Source organism: Cnephaeus nilssonii (genome assembly GCF_951640355.1).
Source record: "Cnephaeus nilssonii genome assembly, chromosome: 16".
Lineage (NCBI taxonomy): Eukaryota > Metazoa > Chordata > Mammalia > Chiroptera > Vespertilionidae > Cnephaeus > Cnephaeus nilssonii.
In genome coordinates this window covers 14411636-14435983 of record NC_137087.1, presented here as the reverse complement: position 1 = coordinate 14435983, position 24348 = coordinate 14411636, and the positions used below count along the sequence as shown (strand labels likewise).

General features: G+C 51.3%; 1 protein-coding gene across 1 annotated transcript in view; it reads right to left on the bottom strand.

The window, feature by feature from the left end:
* The window catches only part of DLG5 (discs large MAGUK scaffold protein 5), a 112026-nt gene that overhangs the window by 70373 nt on the left and 17305 nt on the right, over nucleotides 1–24348 (bottom strand). The gene's annotated exons all lie outside the window — the stretch shown is intronic.

Sequence of the window (24348 nt, the reverse complement as noted above, 5' to 3'; positions counted from 1 at the left end):
CGGGTGTTTTTGCCGCCGCTGCCTGTCCTGCTTAGCAGCCGACATAGCAGTGTGCATAGGAATTTGTTCATAGTTGTTTTTTTTAAACTATAGTCCGGCCCTCCAACGGTCTGAGGGACAGTGAACTGGCCCCGTGTTTAAAAAGTTTGAGGACCCCTGCTCTACACAATGCTGTTGCCCAGCTCTGAAGGTGGAAGAGCAGTCAGGGGAGACTTCATGGAGGAAGGGGCCTGGAGTTGGCCCTGGAGGATAGTAGACTTGGGTAACCAACCACCTGAGAAGCCAGATCAGCCTGGAGGAGACACAGGCAGAACCTGTCACCCTGTGCAAGTGCCAAGTCTCAGAGTGAGCCTGTCCCCTCCCCACCCTCCTTTCCCCACCGAGAGGACACTCGGCAGGCACCGTAAGCTGAGCTGAACATAGGAACTAAATGTGGGCAAAGAGAGGGCGAGGAGCCATGGCTTTATGTCACTCGCCCATACTGGGTGCAGAGGCTGGCCCCAGAGCGGGCACCCTCACTCGAGAGGACCTCAGGAGGTGCTGGGAGGGTGGGTTCCTTTGGCTGCTAAGAAGCCCTTGTGAAGAGCCAGGGCTCAGGGCAGCCACACTCCACCTAGGGCCGCAGCCCCCTTTCCTTTAAAGACATGGCCCTCGGCTGTGGGTGCTGAGACCCAAACTTGGAGTCTGACAAGCCCCAGCCTTTCAGGGAGGTATGAATGACTGGCCCTGGAATGGAGCAGCCACAGAGGCTGGGGCTTCAACCAAGAAAGCCTTCATGCACCCTCCACACCCAGCTCCGGGTACACCAATCACCTTCTCCCTGACGGACACAGGGAGGCTGGCGACACAGCAGAGCCTGCTGTTATCTTTGGGTCAGGCGAAGATTCACCCCCTAGTATGCAGAGCACACACCCCTAGGTGTCAGGTCTGTAAGCTAATATTAGTTCTCCCTCACTGAGATATAGCTGCAGCTGCGCACAATTTTGGAAGAATAATGAACTTGCTAAAATACCAGAGTAATGATGCTTATTTCCCACTTTCCGTGGCCATTTATTGACCAGTAGTCCATCTTTTAACGTGAATGGGGGGTGATGAATGGGGTGTCCATGTCTCAGGTAACTGCAAGGTGTGCAAGTAACATCTGGGTGGGGCAGCATGAAGGACTCAGGGCAGCAGGGCCTTGCGGGCCATAAAGCGGGCACTGAGTTTAGTGAGGAGAGGAAAACCTCTAGAAGTCTTTGCGTAGAGGAGAGACATGGTCTGAATTACACTTTAACAAGATCACTGGTTGTTGCTGCATTGCATACTGTCCACGGGGAAAGAGGGTGGGGGGAGCAGGGAAACCAGCCAGACAGCAAAGGCAATCGTCCAAGGGAGCTGTGCTGGCGGCCAGGCGGGTGGTGAGCGTGGAGCTGGCGAGGGGGCTGGGGCTGGGCGATGCTGTGGAGGTACAGCAGGGAGGGTCTGCTGACAGGCTCAGTGTGGAATCGGAAAGAAAGAGACGTTAAGGATGACTCCAAGGTCTCGGCCTGGAAATGGAAGGATGAGCTGCTTGTCACCGAGATGGGGAACCTTGCAGGAGGAAGAGTTGGGGTGGGGGTAAGGGGTCATGAGTTCATGTTTCACCAAATTAATTTGAGGGAAGGACAGACACCCAAGTACAGATGACAGATAGGCAGGTGGAGATATGGTCTGAAGTACAGGGGTGAGGCTGGGGCTACATCTATCATTTGGGAACTGTCGGCATATGCTCAGTATTTAAAGCAATGAGTCGATGGTATCACAGCCCAAGGAGGGAGTATGGACAGGAAGGGCAGTGGAGGCGTCCACGGAATAAGCTCTGAGCGCTCAGGGCTAAGGATGAAAAGGGGAATCAACACAGACGACAAAGGAGGGGCAGGCAGGGAGGCTGAAGGGGAGCCACCTGGCCAAGTAAAGGGACGGAACACAAGGGCATGTGGCAGAGGGCTTAGAGGTGGGCTGAGATGCCCAGGATGCTCCATGGTGAAGGGAAGATGGACACACACCCTCCTGACTTCTGATCAAACTGTACCTGCGCTCCACCTACCCCCTGCACGTTCCTGGGTATCAAAGAGATGGATGGACATGATTCAGGAAGTGCTAGTACGTACCAACATGTAGTAGTACCTTCCATGCTTTGGCTCCAGTTTTTCTTGAATGTGTTACCACACCCTGACTACTCACAGCAGCTAACATTTATTGAGTACTTGTCACTATTTATGAGGATTATTCCATTTAATCCTCCTAAGAACCCTATGAGCAGCAGACTATTGACACCTCATTTTCTAGGTGGCAAAATACAGGCCAAGTAACTTGCCCAGAACCACAAAGCCGGTAAGTGGCAGGTCCAGATTCAAACACCACTCTTATCCACTAACGCTATACTACCTCCTTTCCAGCAAGATCAGGAAAACTGAAAATCACCAATCCCTTGCCCCGATGGACAGCAGAGGAGGCGAGCAAGCCATCCCCTTGCTCAATGACAACGTTCAGGTGAGAAGCATCTAGGAATCATGACCGATGGGTCGGTAACTCTGAGAGGCAGCCGCCAGGAAGTGGCTTATGGGCCAGCGTCGGCACTGTGGCCAAGGTTATCTTTCCCCACAGTGGAGAGGAAGAAAGGGGAGAAAGCTGGGTTCCAGTCATCTCTGCTGCACCTCAGCTGCAGGCCTGTCCTCTGCTCCTGGCTTCAACCCCTCCAACCATGTCACTCCTCCGGCCATCAGCTAATCCTGGTCCACCCAGGGGAGACCACTACAATCTCGGGAACAAACTAGATAAATATTTCCATCCCGGTTCAGAAGGCAGCAGGAAATAGAGTGAACCAATGGGGTGTGGGGAACCTGATCCTGATTCCGATGATCAGACTGCATGCAAAGAACTGCAAAAATGTCTCTCTCCCACTGTCCTCTTAATGCCATGTCATCCTCCAAATGGCCATTTTTCATTAATCTCAGATCAGGGTAAGCGGAGGAGTCAGCCAGAGGAAATGACAGCTCAGGGAACAGCCCAAGTCTCAGGGCAAGAGCTGGAAAGGCCACAAGGACATGACCACCCGGGCTGGACAGGCCAGGGACATTGAGTCCACAAAGGCCAAAGAGGGCAACTACAAAGGAAAGGTCTCGTCTTCATCAACAACTGTTTGATGCTCCATCTTCCTCCACCAGCATCAACACCACCCTCCTTATCTGCGTTGTGTGGTGCCTTGAAGATTACTGATCACCACGGCAACTCAGCCTAGGATTCTGAGATCATGAGCAAGCGCTCACTTCCCCCCACACTGCCCCAATATTCCTGCTGAGTCTGAAGACCCCTGCCACAGGGGTGGGAGGTACAAAGTGACTCTGCCCAGGGGAAAGGGCACAGGATCAGGAGCTGGATGGATCTGGCTCTTCCTGGCTTGGCTATTAATGGGTGACCAGGGGGGCAAATCATTTTCCTGAGCCTCAGTTTCCATATCTGTACACTGGGGGCTATAAAAAGTATTTATCTGTAGATCACAGATTGTTGTGTCAAACAAATATTAACAGATGTTGAACCTGCATTTTAACTGTGAAGGAAGGAACTGCTCACGAACGTTATGTTCTAAGCTGCTCAGGAGACCTGCGTCTCACTGTTCCCTGACGGCACAACACCTTTCCCAGTTTCCTTCATTCTTCTACTCTTTACTGCTCAGCTCTTCTCTTCCCAAAATTCCATCTACTTTTTTTTTCTACTCTTACTCAAAACACAAACAGAAACAACAAACACAAGGGAATGAGTAAAAAAGGAGGGACTTTGTTAAGATTCCCACATTACACAAAGTGATCTACAGACTCAATGCAATCCCTATCAAAATCCCAATGACATGTTTTGCAGTAATAGAAAAGCCCATCCCAATTTTAATATGGAATCCCAAATAGATGAAACTATCTTAGAAATGAAGAAGTAAAGCCAGATAACTCACACTTCCTGATTTCAAAACTTACCACAAAGGTATAGTAATCAAAACAGTGTGATACTGACATAAAGACAGACCACTGAAAAAGAATAGAAAGACCAGAAATAAACCTTTGCATATCAGGGGTGGGGAACCTTTTTTCTGCCAAGGGCTATTGGATATTTATAACAACATTTGAGGGCCATACAAAATTGTCAACTTAAAAAATAGCCTGCTATATTTGGTCAAACATTTAATTAACTCACCCCTAATGCCGGACGTTCCCCACCCCTGTCATAGATGGTAAAATAATTTTTGACAGGTGCCAAGACCATTCTATGTGGAAAAAACAGTCTTTTCAAGAAATGTTGCTGGGAAAACTGTATATCTACATGCAAAAGAATTAATTTGGACCCTTATCTAATACCACTTATAAAAATTAACTCAAAGTGAATCAAAGTCTTAAAGGTAAGAACTAAAACTATCAAACTCTTAGGAAAAATACTGGGCAAAAGCTTCATGACATTGAAATGGCAATGATTTCTTGGTTTTGACACCAAAACATATTGGGCTTCATTAAAATTTTTTAATTTGGGCATCACAAGACACTATCAACAGTAAAGAGGCAACACACAGAATAGGAGAACATATTTAAATCACAAATTGATACAGGGTATAGGCAACTCCTAAAACTCAGCAACAACAACAACAAAACCTGATTCAAAAATAAGCAAATAACTTGAATAAGTTATATTATTCCAGAGAAAGTAAACAGTCAATAAGCACATGAAAAGATGCTCAACATCACTAGTCATTAGAGGAATGCAAATCAAAACCACAATGAGATACTACCTTACACCTTTTAGGAAAAAAACAGAAAAAAACAAATGTTGGTGAGAATGTGGAGAAATTGGAACTCTTGTGCACTATTGCTGAGAATGTAAAATGGTATAGCCACTTTGAAAACTAACATGGTGGCTTCTCAAAAAAAATTAAAAATAGTTTTACCATATGATCTAATAAATCTACTTCCTGGCATTTACAAAAAAACAAAAAACAAATAAACAAACAAACAAAAAAGAACACTGAAAGCAGCATCTCAAAGGAATAGAGGAGGAGATGAGAGAAGTATTTCAAATATACAAAGGGGAGTGCGTCTTTCACACAGAGGCAGCCCTCAGGAGAGAAAGCTGATCTTAAGTAACAAGAGAAAATATTTTACTATTTTGTGCAAGGAGAAAAACACAAAACCCATAACCACAGAGTACAGCACCAGCCCCCAAAGCTCCCAGTTTCCTCCTAGCTCCTGGTCCTCTGGCCATCGGCAGGTAGCCCTGACAGCAAACACGCCCAGTCTCCTCCCAGCAGAAGGGAGACCCCAGGCCTGCAGTGTGCTTGCTCTCCCCAGGCCCAGCTTAGTTCAAGTGTGAAGAGTAAGTGTTGGCTCCATGCTTTCCAGCCACACTTCAGCCTCCTCAGAGAGTAAGGGAGCCCCTATACCACCCAGCCCTAATGTTCTACAACTGAGCCAAGTCACACCAGGAGGTGTGCGACTTGGGCAACTTGGGCACACCGCACCATTTCAGAACCGTGCATAACAGAAATAACTGCTGTGAAGGGTGGCATTGCACCCCCTCCAAAATTCATGTGTTGAAGTCCTAACCCCCAGACCCACAGCATGTGACGATGTTGGAGATAGGGTCTTAGGAGAGGTGATTAAGTTAATATGACACCCGGGTCCGGGCGAGGCCGCGGGCCCCTGGATCCGGGTGAGCCTGGGTCCCGGGTCCGGGCGAGGCCGCGGGCCCCTGGATCCGGGTGAGCCTGGGCCCCGGGTCCGGGCGAGGCCGCGGGCCCCTGGATCCGGGTGAGCCTGGGCCCCGGGTCCGGGCGAGGCCGCGGGCCCCTGGAGCCGGGTGAGCCTGGGACCCGGGTCCGGGCGAGGCCGCGGGCCCCTGGAGCCGGGTGAGCCTGGGTCCCGGGTCCGGGCGAGGCCGCGGGCCCCTGGAGCCGGGTGAGCCTGGCACCCGGGTCCGGGCGAGGCCGCGGGCCCCTGGAGCCGGGTGAGCCTGGGCCCCGGGTCTGGGGAGGCCGCGGGCCCCTGGAGCCGGGTGAGCCTGGGCCCCGGGTCCGGGCGAGGCCGCGGGCCCCTGGAGCCGGGTGAGCCTGGGCCCCGGGTCCGGGCGAGGCCGCGGGCCCCTGGATCCGGGTGAGCCTGGGCCCCGGGTCCGGGCGAGGCCGCGGGCCCCTGGATCCGGGTGAGCCTGGGCCCCGGGTCCGGGCGAGGCCGCGGGCCCCTGGATCCGGGTGAGCCTGGGCCCCGGGTCCGGGCGAGGCCGCGGGCCCCTGGATCCGGGTGAGCCTGGGCCCCGGGTCCGGGTGAGGCCGTGCCCCCCCTGGGTCCAGCCGAGACCAAACCAGAGGGAGTCGGACCTGCATTATCACCATTTGTCCACCATCCAGAGCTGAGGGGTCAGTGCCGACATGTACTCATAAGGAACTGGTGGACATTGATATTGGGTCTCAAAAGAACTGTTGGTCCAGAAAGAAACTCACTACAGACTGATTTTTTGCCTGTCAGCATAACTATTATTGCCCGTCGCACATTCAATTCTTATAAGTACATCTCTAGTGACACATGATTTCGCTCATCTAGGGGAAATGATGAACAACATGGACTGATGAACAAGAACAGAACCAGAAACAAGGAGGCACCGATCGGACTATCGGGCCTCAGAGGGAGGATAGGGGAGGGTGGGGGGAGGGGGGAGAGATCAACCAAAGGTCTTGTGTGCATGCATAAGAGCCTAACCCATGGTTAAGTTCAACAGGGGGTTGGGGCATCCATGGGGAGGGGTGTGGGATGGGAATGGGGGGATGAGGACAAATATGTGACACCTTAATCAATAAAGAAATTAAAAAAAAAAAAAAGTTAATATGAGGTCAGTAGGGTTGGCCCTAATCCTTCTAAGAAGAGGAAATTTGGACACAGACGTACGTGTGCACACAGAGGAAGACCATGTGAGGACACAGAGAAAAGACAACCACCTGTAAGCGAAGGAGAGAGGCCTCAGAAGATCCCAACCTGCTGACACCTTGATCTCTGACTTCTAGCCTCCAGGACTGGGAGACAGTAAATGGCTGCTGTTTGAGAGCCCTCTCCCCACCCCCAGGCGATGGTACTTGTAGCAGCAGCCCTACCACACTAATACAGGTGCCACTGTGCCACGCTCCGTGCAGCCCTTTCCCATACAGACATCGTCCCCAGTGAGAGCCTTGAAAAACCATCAAATGAGCGTGTGTTCTTACTTAAAACTCCCCGCACTTCAGCAGAGGTACTGCTATTAGCCCCAATTTACAATGGCCCTGAAGTTCAGAGAGGTTAAGGAACGAGCCCTGGATCCATCAGCTACACTTGAAGTCAGATGCACCCTGCACCTTTAACTACTTCTGAGCTGCCTCTAAGCCAAACTGCTCCCTCTGCCCATTCTTCACCCACCCAGCAGCCACCGTATGATCCCAGGATGGCCCTGCCCACCAGATGCCCGCTGTCTGAGGCCACTATGCCTTCTCCCCAGCCTCGAGCCCCTGGCAGACACATAAGAGAACTCAGGGTTTCTATCATGTATAATCCTGGAATCTTTTCCTTTAATTTTTTTTTTTCCTTTAAAATGAGCACTACTTTGATAATCAGAAAAAAAAATTATTCTTAAGGAAAAAAAGTTAACATGGTTAAGGAATTCTATCAAAACTTCAGCCTGTGTGCAAATAAGTAAGTGATCAAGGGAATCTATTTGGACAGACTATTAAGATTTTTATTTTTTTTTTAATATAAGCCTTGCCAGTGTTTCATCACCTGATATGAGAGAAGGAACTTTCAGGGGCAGAAGTACCATCCCAGCCAGGCCCTCTCCAGAAAATATGTATTTTAAAAGCTCGTTCTATTTCATCCCATTTCAGAAAAACAAAGAGAAGACCTTGGGGGACAGATGAGCAGGCTCCGAGGCGACATGCAGCATGTACACTTGCATAGGCGGGGCAGGACTAGTCAGTGATTTTCATCTGAAAATTCGGATTTCTATTGATGGACGGGACTCCTACACGGAGCTACCCCAGGCCTGCAGCCCAACAAAGCACCAATCTTCACATTTCCTGGGCCTGCTGGCCCCCAACTTCCTTGTTTAAATGGAAACTGTCAGACGGGATTTTGTGCAAACATGCGCTTTCCTTGGGGGCAAACATTCTGAGTCTACAACTTGTTCTTTCATTTCCTAAGCTTTTTGTCCATGGCAACTACATCAAAGATGAGAGACGCGGGTGGGGAGGGAGGGCTGTTGGGAGCACCAGAGAACAGAGCAAACTGAATGCCTAGGAGGCAAATGCACAGGAGCCTCTTTGCCCAGCCTTAAGGGGTCAATCTCAGAGAAATGACCTCAGAAGGGTCCACGTGGGAAGCGACAGCTCCCCCTTCTCCTGCAGCTCCTGCCCGGATGCCCCAGACTGAGTTAGCACACCTTCCCTCCAGATGACCTGCAGGTCCTGCAGAGGCAAATGGTATCTCCCAGCGGTTCTAGCCGTGCCTGAACCACCACATCCAGCATAAAACCGCAACAAAGGTGGGAGGCAGGAAAGAACCAAGAGTTGCAAAATTCAGATCCAAGGTGGGGGGCAGGGACACAAAACCATGATGACAAAGGAACGAGTTCCCATATGAAAGGATTAGATGAGGGGGTTAAAAGAATTACTAATATTCACTGGGCAAAACTGTTGGACATAGTTTTAGTTAATGACACTGATTCTTCTGGAACTATTTTAAAGGGCAAGCCACTTTTTCACTCTAAGATCATTCACTGGAGCCTCTTAAAACAGTCTCAAAAGACATACGTCTGTGCCCAAATCTACCTTTACACCACCAGTGTGTCAAGCAAATGAAATTCTGAGGCAAAGACATGTAGGACCATCCCAGCCCCTGTTATTGAATGTGTCTTGCTCTCAAGTTCCAAGCGTTAAACCTAACTAAACCAAGTCACCTAATGTTTACCCAGTTCCTCTGAGGTGTATGGTCTCTTATAATGTGTGGTACATTTGGGGTTTGTGTTTGGATTCCCTCAAGATAACTAAGGAAGACTTGTCACAATGGAAACATTCGAATCTCCCAAAGTTTCACTTCCCCTCTGTTTGCATCTCAAGGAGACCTGGTGAAAAACCAGCTATGCAGCCCAGCCAGTGTGGCTCCGTGGTTGAGCATCAACCTATGAACCAGGAGGTCACGGTTCGCTTCCTGGTCAGGGCATATCCCCAGTTGCAGGCTAGATCCCCAGTGTGGGGCATGCAGGAGGCAGCAGCCAATCAATGATTCTCTCTCATCATTGATGTTTCTATCTCTCTCCCTCTCTGAAATCAATAAAAATCTATTCTAAAAACAAAACAGCCATGCAGAAGTGCTACACCCCACCGGTACCCTCCCAGGCCTAGGCCAAGCAGAGAACTGACGAAGCTTCTTGACATAGGCACAACAAAAACACAGAACACACTGCCTTCAATGGCAACCAAAGGGCAGAGGAGCAGTCCCTGCAAGTCTGTGCCCCGTATCATCAAGAAAAACGGGGTCTGCTGCGGGCCTCCCAGCTCCCTGGGCCCTGCCCAGCCTGGAAGGCCTGCCTGTGCAGCCACCTTGCCCATGCCGAAGGCAGCCTGTCCACCGGCTCACCACAAAGGCCACTTGTTTCCCATGAGTGCCCAGAACACTGGCTCAACCAGTTAGCCCAGTTGGGGGACTGTAGTCCAGGTGGATGGGCAGTGACAAGGGCTAGCTGTGACCTCAGCAGACAATTAGCAAAGCAGTATCAAGTTACCAAGCTTCGAAGGTCACCTGCCAGGCTGGGAGACTACGTAGGATTCACCTTCCAGACCCAGGAAGGGGTCAGGCAGGGTCAGTTGCAGGCTACTTCATCCCTCTACACTAAGCATTGTATCCTCTGACACGTGGGGGCAGGAGAAGAAAGATAGTCACATGAATGCGTCTAGAACTGGTCACATGAGTAACCTGGCCAGGTCTTGGGGTATATGGGGTAAGGGGTTAGCCCTCTGAGGGGGGAATGTGTGGGGACATGGTTCAGTGGACACACGATGGCGAGGAGCACCCAGTGGGTGGGGCGCCAAAGATAAGGAACACCTTCAAAGCGCAAGAATATCCCAAACCCAAGAGCATCGCTGAGACCTGCTGAAAGCCAGTCCCATCTCTCCCAGCTGTTCTAACGGCGCCTGAACCACCGTGTTCAGCGTAGAACCGCAACTGATGTGAGAGCAGGAAAGAACCAAGAGCTGCCAAAAGAAAAAAACCAAAGGTCTGGAGAACAGACTGCTGCCTTTGCATGCCCAAAGGGTGATGATGAGAAAAGGGGAACTTATAGACAGATTAGGGTCAAAACACCAAGGCTAACAACTGGCAGGACTCACCGATGAGACAGGCGAGCAGCTTCTCAACGCGGGTACCCCACCACTGCAGCAGCCCACCACCACTCAGGTGCCAACATCCACCTGACCGACTCCACGCCTTCTCATACTCGTCACTTCTCTCTACTGCCACCATCCCAGCGACACCTCTCATAGCTCAACTGTTTCATCCACTTCCTAATTCTGCTCGGGTCTCCAGGGCCCCAGCTCAGGCACCTACCACCGTGGACAAAGTACAGAAACCTCTCTCACCTCCACTCTTCATCTGCAGTGGCTCAGAATGACTAAGAGAGCAACAAATGTCAGGTATCTCAGCATCGGTTGTTCCAGCTGCTGGAATGTCACTGAGCCCCACCTCCAAGAGCGTCCCCTAGAGCCCAGCTCTGCACCATCTCCAAGCACCCAGGAGTCCCTGGCTAAACGGTCAAGCCTGCCTGAGGCTGACATTTGAGGATCTTAGAGGGCTGGGCCCAGCCGGTCTGCACCCTCCCACTGCCCCCTACCTCCACCCAGGCCTCCCAGCAGGCTACAAGGACGAATACTCCTCACTCCCTGTCCACGCCCACATGTTCCCATCTCCACCATCACCACCACCTCTACCAAGATCCTAGCCATCCCTCCAGGCCCAGCTTTACATGGAACCTCTCCAAGGAGCATTCCAGATCCCTCCATCAGGAAATGACCTGTTACCATCACCCTGCCTGTTCCTCCCTATGGTTCTAACTGATGTCTACAGGCCTGGCTTCACCTATGAGATGGGACCAGGGCCGGCGTCCTGCACTCGAGCTACAGTCTCCCAAGGCCCCATGCCTGGCTTCACACTCTGCGATCACCACCTTAAAATTCTCAATGACTTATGAGCAAGGGGCCACACATTTTCACTTTGCAATGGGCCACACGTAACGCCTTCAGTCCTGCTGAGGACTTCTCAAGGGCAAGGCTTCGTTTATCCCTCTGCATGGCCCACAACAGCAGCGCCTGTTACAGCAGGGATCCATGCAGGGGAAGGAGGTGACGCCCAGGTGTGCATGCCCCAAGGAGCAGCAGCGCCTGTTAGAGCCGGGATTCCATGCAGGGGAAGGAGGTGAAGGTTCAGGCATCTGCTCTATGTGAGCAGTTAATAGAGGTCCCACACCTCAGCCACTCACCTTTCTCCCTCCCTCCTACACACACACACACACACAGCAGAGAGCAGCGATGCAGAGAGCAGCGATGCACCTCGGGTCGTTCCCTATACCCACATTCCCCTCTGGTCCGCACTCATATCAAGAAAAAGGCCTGGACACTACTGAAAATGCTGCACCTCCGAGCGCTGTTGAATGCAGGGACACTGACTGCGAGTCATCGGCTTTGCCGCTGCTGCTGGCTGTGTAACCGTGACCACGTCCCTAGCATGAGGCCTGGAAAGGGAGAGCCCTCAGGGACAGGGCCCTCACCGCCTTTCCTGCCCCTGCCCCTCCTTCAGACCTGGTCCCAGCCCTGCGCCCCGCCCGCTCCCGCAGTCTGGCTCAAGCGACTCGGGCCCACAGCGACCACCTCTGCTCTCACAGTCCACATGTGTGGTGCCCACAGGCCCAGACTCAGGAGGAGAGAGACACCCACAGGCCTGACACAGCCTTAGGAACCAGGGATGGCAGCCACTTCCCTGGGACGCCCCACTAATGGGATCACACCCAACCCTGGCTCAGACCCACAGCAGCACATCTGACACATGCCCTCGATCCCTCCCTACCCCATGACCCATAAGCAACCTCCTGGCACCGGAACACAGCAATAAGCCGGAGCAACTTGCGAGAAAAACACTCCCTGGCATACAAAACAAACGCATTTGTCCCATCAGAGGGGTAATTGTGAAAAGATAAATAGATAGAACACAATAGGCTCCTCCCTCTCCAACTGACTTGGGAGCATTTTCAACAATTTTGGTTGGCACCAGGTGTGTTTTAACCCCCAAGATAACACTGCTTTCATGAAGAACCACAGAACGTAAAAGACAGGGAGAGAGACCCCCGAAAATCAAAATAGTGCAATGCACCCATTGGCAGGTGGGGAAACTGGCTCCAGCAGTCCCAAAGACTGCCTACCTTTGGGCTCCTAGACCCCACCATGCTCTGCTTGGACACTACGCCAGTGCACCGTATGAGCACTAACTGTTTACAAGCTGCCACCCCCACCAAACTGGGAGGTCCCTGACACCAGGGTGTCGCCTCTTCCATTTCTGCAGCTCTAGCATCTCTCACAGGGTCAGGCAACCGCAGGTGCTCAATAAACAACTTTGAACAAACAAACAACCCACAGGGGCATCCCAAAGCCACGGGGTCAGGAGCAAACAGAGCTTCCTGTGTCACCTGCTTCCTGCTCTCTTCTCAGACTGCATGCGGCAGGTGCTGGGTACCTGGGGGAAGAACACGACCCTCAGAACGGCAAGACCAGCAAGCTGCGTGCTGCAGGGTGAGGGCCCTGGCCTGGAGGCAGACTGGCTGCCAGCCTGCCTCTGACACTGGCATGCGGGCCGTGTCACCACGGAGCAGCTCCCTCTCAACCTCGGTTTCTTCCAGGCTCAACTGGAGGGTTAATAAACCTCACCTTGCCTGCCTGCCAGTATCGGAGCAAGGAGGCAGAAAGGGAGTATGCAGGGCCCCGAAGACAGTGCATGAGTGGGATGAAATCCCCAATAACGCCGCCGCCTCCTCCTCCCCCACCAGCTCCCCGGTGAGCAGGGAGGACAGGCACCAGCACCCCACAGTCCAGATGGGGAAACGAGGTCCCGAGGCCTCGCCCGTCCCGCAGTGCCCTGGAAACCCTGGTGCCACTCCTGCTCTAACTGACCCAGGCCAAGGAGGGGGGGAAGGGTTCCCGGGGTGCCAGTCCCCCGGAGAGCAACTCCTGCCAATCCCACATCCCTCTGGGCAGCCATTCCTGGCTGTGACCTGCCAAGCTCACAGCCAGTCCCGATGCCACAAGGAAGCACTGGCTGAGGACCCCCCCATGCACTGGGCAGAAGGGCAGAAGTCCAAGGAAGTTCAGATAGCCAAGTGAAAAACAACTACGCCCCGTGGCCTAAAAGTCACTGGCCCCGAGTAAACATTACTGACAGCCGATGTGGGGAGGAGGGAGCAGTTTCAGACCCCACCTGCTCCCTGGACCGATTCTCCAGTCTCCTCTTCCTGATGTGGCCACAGACGGGTGACTCTATCCTCAGCAATCAGAGCAAGCAGACAGTCCTCAGTTTCTAAACCCCAGGCCACGGCCCGGCTTTCACACAGGGAGCTGTGGGGCGGAAGATGGCAGAGACTCCCGTCTGTTGGTACCCACTGCATGTGGTTAGGGGTCTCCATCACCCACTGAGCATCTGAATCCTAGCCTATGTGCATAAGGACATGCGTGCACATACCAGGTAACTGCAGGGACGGGCACATCCTGGCTGGGTGGCCAGCATGGGCTCTGGAGCCCGCCTGCCTGCGGGAATCCCAGCTCATGCCCCTTCTGTGTGGCCAGGGCACCTTCCTTAACCTCTCTGTGCCTCACTCTCCTCACTGGTAACACAGGAACACTATAAGTACCCGCCTGCCAGGGTTTTTGTGAGGATGAAGTGAGATAACGTTTGGGGCAATGCCTTGCATAAAATAAAAGCTCCGTTTTCCCCCAGCACAAGGTTAATAGTGTCGCCTCTGGGATTTTGTGTGCTTTTCTTTTTCCTTCTCCGTTAATTAAATTTTCTACATAAATGTGCATGCCTTATTGTCAGCAACGAATAAAGCTTCATGTTTATATTTTTGAGATGGAGTCAGAAAAACGACTCAGAATTCCAAGGCAACCTTTCTTCCAAACACTCAGCGCGGAAGCCGCCCTCCCATTGCCGCTCTATTTTCAGGAACCCCTTTAGGGCAGGCGCTTACTGCCCAGGCAGCCCCAGCCTCCTCAGCCCCCGGGCCCCACACCTCTTCTCCACCCCTGCCCATCCCATTAAATTCAGCCTGGCCTCCTGGGAGAGGACCTCCTAGAGGGCCCACACTGCAGCCTTCCTCCTTGGGACACCAGCTTCCCTGACCCCTGCCCTCCCCTATCTGGTGCTTGCCCATCCCTGAGCAAGGCCGTCGTGAACCAGTTCCAGGGGTGAAAAGCTGGCCAACCCCACAATGGACAGTCCCGAGGGCAAGGCCACCTCCTTCCTCTGCAATTTCAAGGCACTCACCCGAATTCTCTTCTTGGATCCTCACTACAACCCTATGAGTGGACGATTCAGGGAAGGGAAGTGATGAGCCAGTCCCACCGCTGGACCAAAGCCAGTCTGATCGATTCTAATCAAGGGCTCATTCCCGACACTGCTTCCCCGAGGGAGGCACAGGGCAGGCCCCCAGCTAACAGACCCCAGGGCCACCTAAGCGCTGGCTCCACAGGGCAGCACTGCACTGGCCAAGGTGGCACCTCTCTCTCTGCTCCCTCCCCCTCCCTCCCGCTCACTGCTCACTTCCCTCCTCCCTCGCTGGGCTTTGGTCCTCCGTGGCCCCACAGCAGCCATCAGCCCTTCTGGGGGTGTCCATAGCTAAGGGGGCCAGTGACAGGAGGAGGAGGTTTCGGGTTTCGTAGCAGATACTGCTGGTTTTTCTGTTTTATGTCAAATGACCTCTAACACTCCAGGCAACGGTACTTAAAAGGGTTGAGCACTGGGTACTTACAAAAATTTAGCAGGACAGTTTAAAATGTCCAGACTTGGAGGTGTCAGATTTCATAAATCGAAGCAATTCAGAGCACATGTGCAAACCGCACGCTGGGACTCCGGAGAGGCCTCTCACTGCTCGGCTCACAGACTCTGGGAAGAGAGACCTCCAGGCCCTGCCCAAGTTTCAGGAATTCGAAGACTGTCTAGGGCAGCCGTTTCCTTAAACCAGCGGTCGCCAACCTTTCAGACCTCACGGACCACCAGTGGCCCACGGACCACCGGTTGGCGACTGCTGGTCTAGGGGACACTATCAGTAGCATGTACATACATGTCTATATCATAACAATGGGTTCTAACAAAGCTGTGTCAATCACTGGTAACTGAGTTTATAATCCATGTTTTTAATAACATTAGCATAACAACCAAATAAATGTTTATCAGAGCCTACATTTTCAAAACTGTATAAAAGAACAGAACAGAGAACCCAGAAATCGACCCAAGCCATTATGCTCAATTAATATTTGACAAAGGAGGCAAGAGCATACAATGGAGTCAAGACAGTCTCTTCAATAAATGGTGTTGGGGAAATTGGACAGATACATGCAAAAAATGAAACTAGACCACCAACTTACGCCATACACACAAATAAAACTCCAAATGGATAAAGGACTTAAATGTAAGACAGGAAACCATAAAAATCTTAGAAGAAGCCATAGGCAGCAAAATAGCAGACATTTGTCATAGCAATATCTTTACCGATGCAGCTCCTAGGACAATGTAAACTAAGGAGAAAATAAACAAATGGAACTACATCAAAATAAAAAGCTTCTGCACAACAAAAGAAACATCAACAAAACAACAAGAGAGCCCACTGCATGGGAGAACATATTTGCCAATGTTATCTCTGACAAGGGTTTAATCTCCAAAATTTATAGGGAACTCATACAACTTCACTAAAGGAAGATAAACAACCCAATCAAAAAATGGGCAAAGGACCTAAATAGACACTTTTTGAAAGAGTACATACAGAAGGCTGAGAGACATATGAAACCATGCTCAAAGTCACTAATCATCCAAGAGATGCAAATCAAAACGACAATGAGGTACCATCTCACACTTGTCAGAATGGCTATCATCAACAAATCAACAAACGACAGTGCTGGCGAGGATGCGTAGAAAAAGGAACCCTCGTGCACTGCTGGTGGGAATGCAGACTGGTGCAGCCACTGTGGAAAACAGTATGGAGTTTCCTCAAAAAGTTAAAAATGGAACTGCCATTTGACCCAGTGATCCCATTTCTAGGAATATATCCCAAGAAATCAGAAACACCAATCAGAAAGGTTATATGCACCCCTATATTCACAAGCAGCACAATTTTTACTAGCTAAGATTTGGAAACAGCCTAAGTGCCCATTAGCAGATGAGTGGATTAAAAAACTGTGGTACATCTACACAATGGAATATTACACTGCTGTTAAAAAGAAGGAACTCTTACCATTCACAACAGCATGGTTGGACCAGGAGAGCATTATGCTAAACGAAATAAGCCAGTTGGAGAAAGATAAATATCACATGATCTCGCTCATTTGTGGAATATAATGAACAACATAAACTGATGAACAAAAATAGATCCAGAGACATAGAAGCATCAAACAGACCATCCAACCTCAGAGGGAAGGCGGGGGGGGGGGGGGGGGGGGGGAGTTAAGAGATCAACCAAAGAAATTGTATGCATGCATATAAGCATAACCCATGGACACAGACAGTAGGGGGGGTGGAAACGGCCGGGGAGAAGTCAATGGGGGGAAAAGGAGACATATGTAATACTTTCAACAATAAAAAATTTAAAAATAAATAAAATAAAAACTCTATAAAAGGCCTGTTTAGGACAATTAGGGAGACTTAAATGGGCTGCACAGTAGATCATGTTGTTGTATCCCCAGAATTCCTTGGGTGTGCTAAGGGTGGTGTGTTAGGTAGGAGCACACCCTGGTTCACAAGTGATGGCCGCGTCAGTGTTTCAGGGTGAAGTGTCCTGATGTCTACTTTTTTCTAAATGAATCAGGGGGGAAATGTATGTGAATATATATGGAGAGAGTCACAGAATGAAAAACCAAACATGAGGCTGTTACCCACTGGTGAATCTAGGTGAAGACTATGCAAATGTTTATTGTGCTATTCTTTCAACTTTTCTGTGGATCTGAAAATTTAAAAAACAAAATATCAGAGAGAAAAATAGTACCATTAGAAATTTGCTTAAAACAAAAATTTAGCCCAGCCAGTGTGGCTAAGTGGTTGAACGTCAACCCATGAACCTGGAGGTCATGGTTCAATTCCCAGTCAGGGCACATGCCTGGGTTGCAGGCTCAATCCCCAGTAGGGGGCGTGTAGGAGGCAGCCGACATTCTCATCATTGATGTTTCTATCTCTCTATTCCTTTCCTTTCCTCTCTCTGAAATCAATAAAAACATACTTTAAAAAAAAATTAAAGAAAAATAAAATGGTTCATAATCCCAATGCCTAGATAATTCTTTTAAATAGTTGCTATATAACTGTGAATTTGAAAATAGTTGAGTATGGGGGTTTGGGGGTTTAGTGAAAAAGGTGAAGAGATTCAGAAGTACAAATTTGTAGTTATAAAACAGTCACAAGGATGTAAAGTACAGCATAAGGAATAGAGTCAATAATATTATAATTACTATGTATGGGGCCAGGTGGGTACTTGAAATATTGGGGGGTTCAAATTGTAAAGTGCATGATTGTCTAACCACTATGCACCTGAAACTAATCAAAATATTCAATGTAAATTGTAATTGAAAAATAAAATTTTTAAAAATAAATAAATAAAAATAGGTAATACTTTGTGTCCAGCCATGTTTTATCTGCCCAAGAAGGAAAATGTCCTAAGAGAATTTTTTTCTCTTCATAAACCAATGTATAGGCAAATAAGGAATAATCCATTTTTAAAAGTGTACTGTATCATTTCTTAGTGTAGAATGAATTTTTTCCTTAAGTATGTGATTCCCAAAATGAGGGCCTGTGCAAAGACAGGAGATATAGGGAAGAAGTCGGAAAATATTATACCAGAATATTCTGGTCCCCTTGCCTGTGGGTCACCTGATGATGGTGGTGGAATTTCCAGGCGGAGCTCACCCCTCCATCTCCACTGCCCACAGACAGCGCAGCCTCCTGGGGCTCCCGAGGCCCTCAAGAGTCCTGTGACTGCCCACCCAGGGTCCAGGAACACGGAGCCACCCACCCAAGACCACTCATGACCACCCAGCTTCGAAGCAGCACCTTCTGCAAGGCGCCAGAACAGCCCCCTGCACCAGTGACGGAGGACATGGCTCAGAGCAAACCCCCACCCTTAGGCTGAGGCGGCCCTGCGCTTCGCCCCGTTTCCTCATCTCTATCTTGCTCCCCTACACTTAGACGGCAATTCCTGCGGACTTAGATTTTCTCAGAGAGAGAATGCTGCTAACTGCTCACTGGGATTATTAAACTGTCCACAGAGCGGGGGGCTGGTGACAAGGTGAAGGAGACAAAAGTGGAGGATCACCTGAGCAGGGCTGTCCTGGCAGCTGGAGGGGACTGAGAGGCAGCGATACCAAGGCAGGCGCTGAGAGGCTGCAGAGCCCGATGGCTGCTTATTAAATCCGGGAGAGGGCTGCTTCTCCCGCCCGTCGAGTTATCTTTTAATCCAACCCCATACGACACCGTCTGGCAGCAGCACAGGAGCAGCTCCTGAGGCACGGGAGGCACGGGAGGCACGAGGGGCCCTGGTCTCTCCTTCAGGCCAGGACTTGCCCGTGCTCCGTGTTCCGTGCTCCCGAGGCCGTGAGGCCCCTGCTCCTCCAAGGCCTACTTCTCGACAGGCCTGTGCGTGCCTGGGACAGCGAGGCCGTGGGGGAGGGAGCGGAGGGAGCTGCCGTGCTCTGCAGGGTCCCCAATACCAGGTGCAAAGACCTGAGAGGGGAAGGCACTGGCCCAAGGTCACTGAGCAGGCTGGCATCATGCCGGGATTCCCCTTCTACCCAGATGTGGCAAAGAGGGTTGCAGCTCAAGAACACCTGTGATCAACTGGCCGTGGTGAGCTGCCTAGGATTCTGAGCAAGAAGCATACTGGGACCCCGGGCAGGCTCAGCAGGCAAGAGCATCTCAGCTGAATGGCCCCAGACCTGCCACTCCTCCGTGAACTCTGACAACTCAGGGGCCAGCCTGGAGTCAAGCCAGCCTGACTTCTGATCCCTGCAGTCACTCAGGACACCGCAGCAGCATTCTCCAAGGCACCGCAGGCTTATTCCTGCCCCCAGGCAAGGTGGTCTCTGCCTGCCTCTGCAAACGTCCATCTCCCACCCCCACCTCCAGCTCAAAATCCACTGCTGGAGCATGTGCGCGAAGAAGGTTGGGAAGGAAGGGGCATCTATCAGGAAGTCTCTGGAGCGAGCGGCAGGAAACCTGTCTCCTTAGCAGGAGGTGCGGACTCGCCTTCCTCCCACCCCCACAGCGCCCCTGACAGAGCCACCCAGACCCTCCTGGCTCGGGAGCTCACACCTCCAGAGGCAGCTGTTGCATCGCTGACCATTCTCCGTGCACAGTGCTCTTCCGTGCCGGCAGCTGAAATCTGCCAGCAGGAACGGGAATCCATGCTCAAATCTAGCGGCCCCATAGGCTGCTCAACCTCCCAGCACATCTCCGTGGGTGGGCCCTCTGGATCCCAAGCGCCAGGGGCAAAATCCTGACTCACTAGCTTGAGATTCTGGGCAAGTAACTTCCCTTCTCTGTGCCTGTTTCCTCATCTGTACAATGGGGACAGCAGCCCCTCATCTTCGGGTTTCTGGAAAGACCCAGGAGACATCCATGTAAACTCCCAGGCACCCCGCCATAAATGGTCATCAATGTCTACCATCACACCACATTGCTGTCATGGTCTGCTGCCCCTCACCTGACACTCACCCCACTTTCTCATAACCAGACTAGCACTGTAGCCTCCGTTAGGGATGGCTGGCATACTGACAACCCATTTCAACCCTAGCCCCTCCCCCCAAAACCTCTGGCCAGAGCTCAGGCAGGCCATATGGGAGAGGACGGACAAGAAAGGCAGCTGGGGACCATGACGGGGAGGATTCTTCTCATCTCTCCTGTCTTGAGCCATGTCTCTAGCCCCACCATCCTAGACTCCCAAAGGATCCTCCACCAGACCAGACCACCAAAAACACACAAACACTTAGGCAAATAGACACAATCGTATGAATTCCATGCTCCACAATTTTCCAGGGCTCCCTGTGACCTACAAGGCCAGTCAGAAAGTCTCACCCCAGCCCTGAAAGGAAGGAAACAAACATTTACTGAGCATCTCATGTTGTGGAAAGTTCTCAGCTACATACTCTACATGTATGACACCATTTAATAACTCCCTCCAAGGTAGGTCTTACTACTGCATCTCACAGGGGAGGAAGTCAGGCTCTGAAATAGTAAGCACTTTGCCCAAGCCACACAGCTCAGGAGCTTCAGAAGCGGGCTCCGAGGCCAGGCCCTGCCTCCTTCTCCGGCTTGTCTCCCCCAGAGGCGGAGACTTGGGCAAAGACTTGGCGACCACTTGTGAAGACTTGGCAACCACTGTTCAGTCTTCACAGTGGTCGCCAAGCATGCCTGGCACCTTCCTGGCTCCCTGCTCTTCCTCAGGCTTCTCTCCCCACGGCTGGAATGCAGCTCCCCATCACCTGACAACTTCTACTCACGCCTCAAAGCCCAGCTCCCCAGTGTCTTCTCCATGAGACCGACCCTCAGCCCAACGACTCCCTTCCACAGACAGAACCAGTCCCTTCCACAGATGCATATCAGAGCACAGCTTACCAGTCCCCAAGACAGCAGCTCCCTAATGGAGATCATTCATCTTGTCTCCACCACAGCTCAGTGTGTTGGCCTGAGTAAGTGAATGAATGATCTCCCTTCTAGACTTACAGACCGGGACACAAACACAGTGAGAGGCGGGCTTGACCTTTGCAGGGACAGTTGGTAAACAGCAGGTCTAGAGTAGCCTTCTGGCAAACAGTTCATTCTCGGTGGGGTGCACGTGAGCGACCCCATCAGGACTATTGACTCCAGTGGCAGGAAGCAGCACCTCCACATGGTAAAGCGGCGGTGAGGGCAGCACCAGGGCTTCTGGGAGCCACACTGCTGCGGAGGGGTCTCTGGGCCTTCTGCACCCACTCCTGGCCCTGGCAGGGGAGCCCACATCAGGCTCAGTCCCGGGCCTCCTGGTACTCGCACTCCTGACACGGGAAGAGGCAATCCTGGGCTCCTCTCTGCTGTCCTGGACAGAAAGACGCCAGGGCCTGGAGGGGCCTCGGCCAAGCGCACCGGCTCCAACAGTTTATCAGCCCGGGGTGCCCTTGGGGAAGAGGCGGAAAGATGAGCTCTGGTCCTGACCCACTTTTCCCAGAGCTCCCCGGCCCGGCCCCGTGCGCTCCCTCTCACCTGGGACATCAGGAGGGAAGCAGTCACACAGGTATCCGTACAGAGCGTACTCTGGCTCATCACAACCACTCTGAGACTCTCACTTTACAGATGCGGAAAGTGGTGCCCAGAGGTGGATCTCTGAACGGTGCTCTCCTCCCGCTACTGCCTCCCTGACCCCCATGAGCATCCCAGTTCTCCCTCTGAGGAGACAGAACAGACCTGCTTCCTGGCTTCTTTCCCCGGGCAGGCTCGGACCCCGAGGAAATCCCCACCCTGAAGGTAAAAGCCTCCTCAGCGCTGGTGGGAAATGCAGCTGCTGAGACCAGCCCACCCCCAGGCTCTGCTTCAGGAGACCCGGGGTGGGGCCCAGGAGTCATCGTTTTTTAAGAAACGTCCTAGGTGACTCTGAAGAAGCCAGTCCCAACACCACACCTGGAGAAACGGGGAGTGACTCAGGATCAGTGCCATCGGCCTGGCAATTTGTATCAACAGCCTTCAAAACATCCACACCCTCTGACCCAAGAGCACCACTTCCAGGAATTTATCCTGAGGAAATAAAGACGAGAGCAAAGATCTATCCATAAGGATGTTCACTGTGGCATGATTTACACTCAACAATGGGAACTCTCTAAATCTCCATAGCAGGGAACTTGTGACCTACATCTTGCTAGGGCAATACCATGCACCCATGAAAAATGACTCCTTTTTCACTTAAAAAAGCAAATCTATTAGTGGTTATCTCCGGTTAGTAATATTACCTTCAAGTTATTTCCCTTTTGATTATCTACCTTCTCTAAATTCTCTACTGTCAACCTGGCTAATTACATAATATTTTTGAAACCACATAACTTTTTTGTTTTAATTACCAGCATCAGACCTAAAATTTGAAGCCCAGTTCAGTTAGAACAGGAGGAATTGTAGACAGCAACTATTTCAACCATGAAGATGACAGAACTCCTTCCCTGACTTGCCTGATGCTCTACCTGAAGCCCTGAAGCCCGGCCTGGCTCAGTTCGTTGAGCATCATCCAGCACCAAAAAGTCACTGGTTCAATTCCCGGTGAGGGCACATGCCCTGGTTGCAGGCTCATTCCCAGGTCGGGGTATGTGTGGGAGGCAACCGATCGATGTTTCTCTCACTCCCTCTCCCTTCCTCCCTCTCTGAAATCAATAATAATTTTTTAAAAACATATTTAAAAAATGAAAGTTCTACCTGAATACCTTCAGCAGTCAGCAGCAGCTCATTCCCTTCCCTAGAGCAGTCAGTATCTAGCAATGTAAAAGTTATCCCGCATCCTGAACAGGATTCTACCTTCTTGAAGTTAAAGTCTCCTGTTTCCCTAATGCAGTTTGCAGTACATGGCATCATAGGCCCAATAAACACAAGGAACAGGGCCGTGTTTTTAATTAATTGACTTACAGGATGAGCACCCATACTTTCCCACTATGGCCAAGATGAGAATGTGGGGTTTTGCAAGCATGGCTGATGCATATTCACAATGCCATGTTTAAATCAACTCTTGCTCCCTACAATCACCTAAATGATTATTAAAAACACCTGTGTCCCGACTGCATTCATTGTTCCCTGAACAGTTGCCCCACCCCCACTTCATTGGGCAGTAACTCTTCACTAAGGCTGTTTGGGGGTGAACAACCTGCTTAAAGCTGCCGGCGAGGCCAAGACAAGCAGAAGCCTCACTACTAGAAGCTGAGGGATCAAGTGCAGCCCAGACACCGAAGGCCTTCCCTCAAAGACAGCAGCAGGGCGGAAAAGTGATGCTTCTTTCCTCCTCCTCTTGTTTTATTTCCTTTTATTCCCATTTCCCTTCCCATTCTCCTCCTCCAAGCCCATAAGTGACCATTCTTTGGGTTAATCTTTTTCTTTGTATTCTTGCAAACTGGGTATTGTTTTGTATTCATCTACATACCAGCACTGCATTACTCTACTCTAGGTCTTACTTTCTCAGTGAGCTCTATGCTTTATGACCCATGCCACTGCCATGTGTGTCTCATCAGTCACTTGGAGCTGCTTCAGAGGACTGCCAGCCCGTGTCCACCCATCACAGCCCGTGTCTCCCCATAGGGATCTCCAGGGACCGGTCCCCTCAGGGACCTGCATGAGAGCCTGTGGGGGGGCGGGGGGATGGATTTCCAGGCTCTCAAGTAGGGTAGGGCTTTGCAGGAACTCGGCCAAAGGCTCCAGCTCAGCTGCATCCGTAGAGGGGAGTGTCCGAAACCCCACACACCACTGTCCATTGACAACACCCAGCTTTCTAGTTTCTGCCAGCCTAGGAGATGGAAAGAAATAGAGCTCATGTGGATTCTTACCAAATCTACTAGAACCACGCCTGCTAGAACGGCAAGAACGGCATCTGCCACAGTAAGTTGAGCTGAATGGAAACAATTGCTCATTAATAAGAATCTTCGTAGGGAGCCCTCACTGCCTTGAGTTGTCACAGCCTGCTGGAGCACAAACATCACACACTGGCTTGCACAATGCCATGGGTCCCGCCCGCCTGCTCCAGTAGGCAGAGGCTCCTGCCAAGGAAGCCGACTGCTGGGGGTAGGCGGCAATCCAGTGGCGCTCTCATGCCACTTTTATTTGCAATCACACGGTCCTGCTACCTGATGACTGTTACGCACAGCTCCTGCCACAGGTGACTGCCATGTGACCTGACAGCACCTGAAGCAGTCTCTACCTGTTCCATGAGTCCCAGCAAGGTCAAATTGCTCTAGAGGCTGCTGACCGCTTCCTCTTAAATTTCTGTGCTAACGTCAGCACGGTCCAGAAACCAAGAGCCTGAGCCCAGCGCTGATCTGCAGACCTC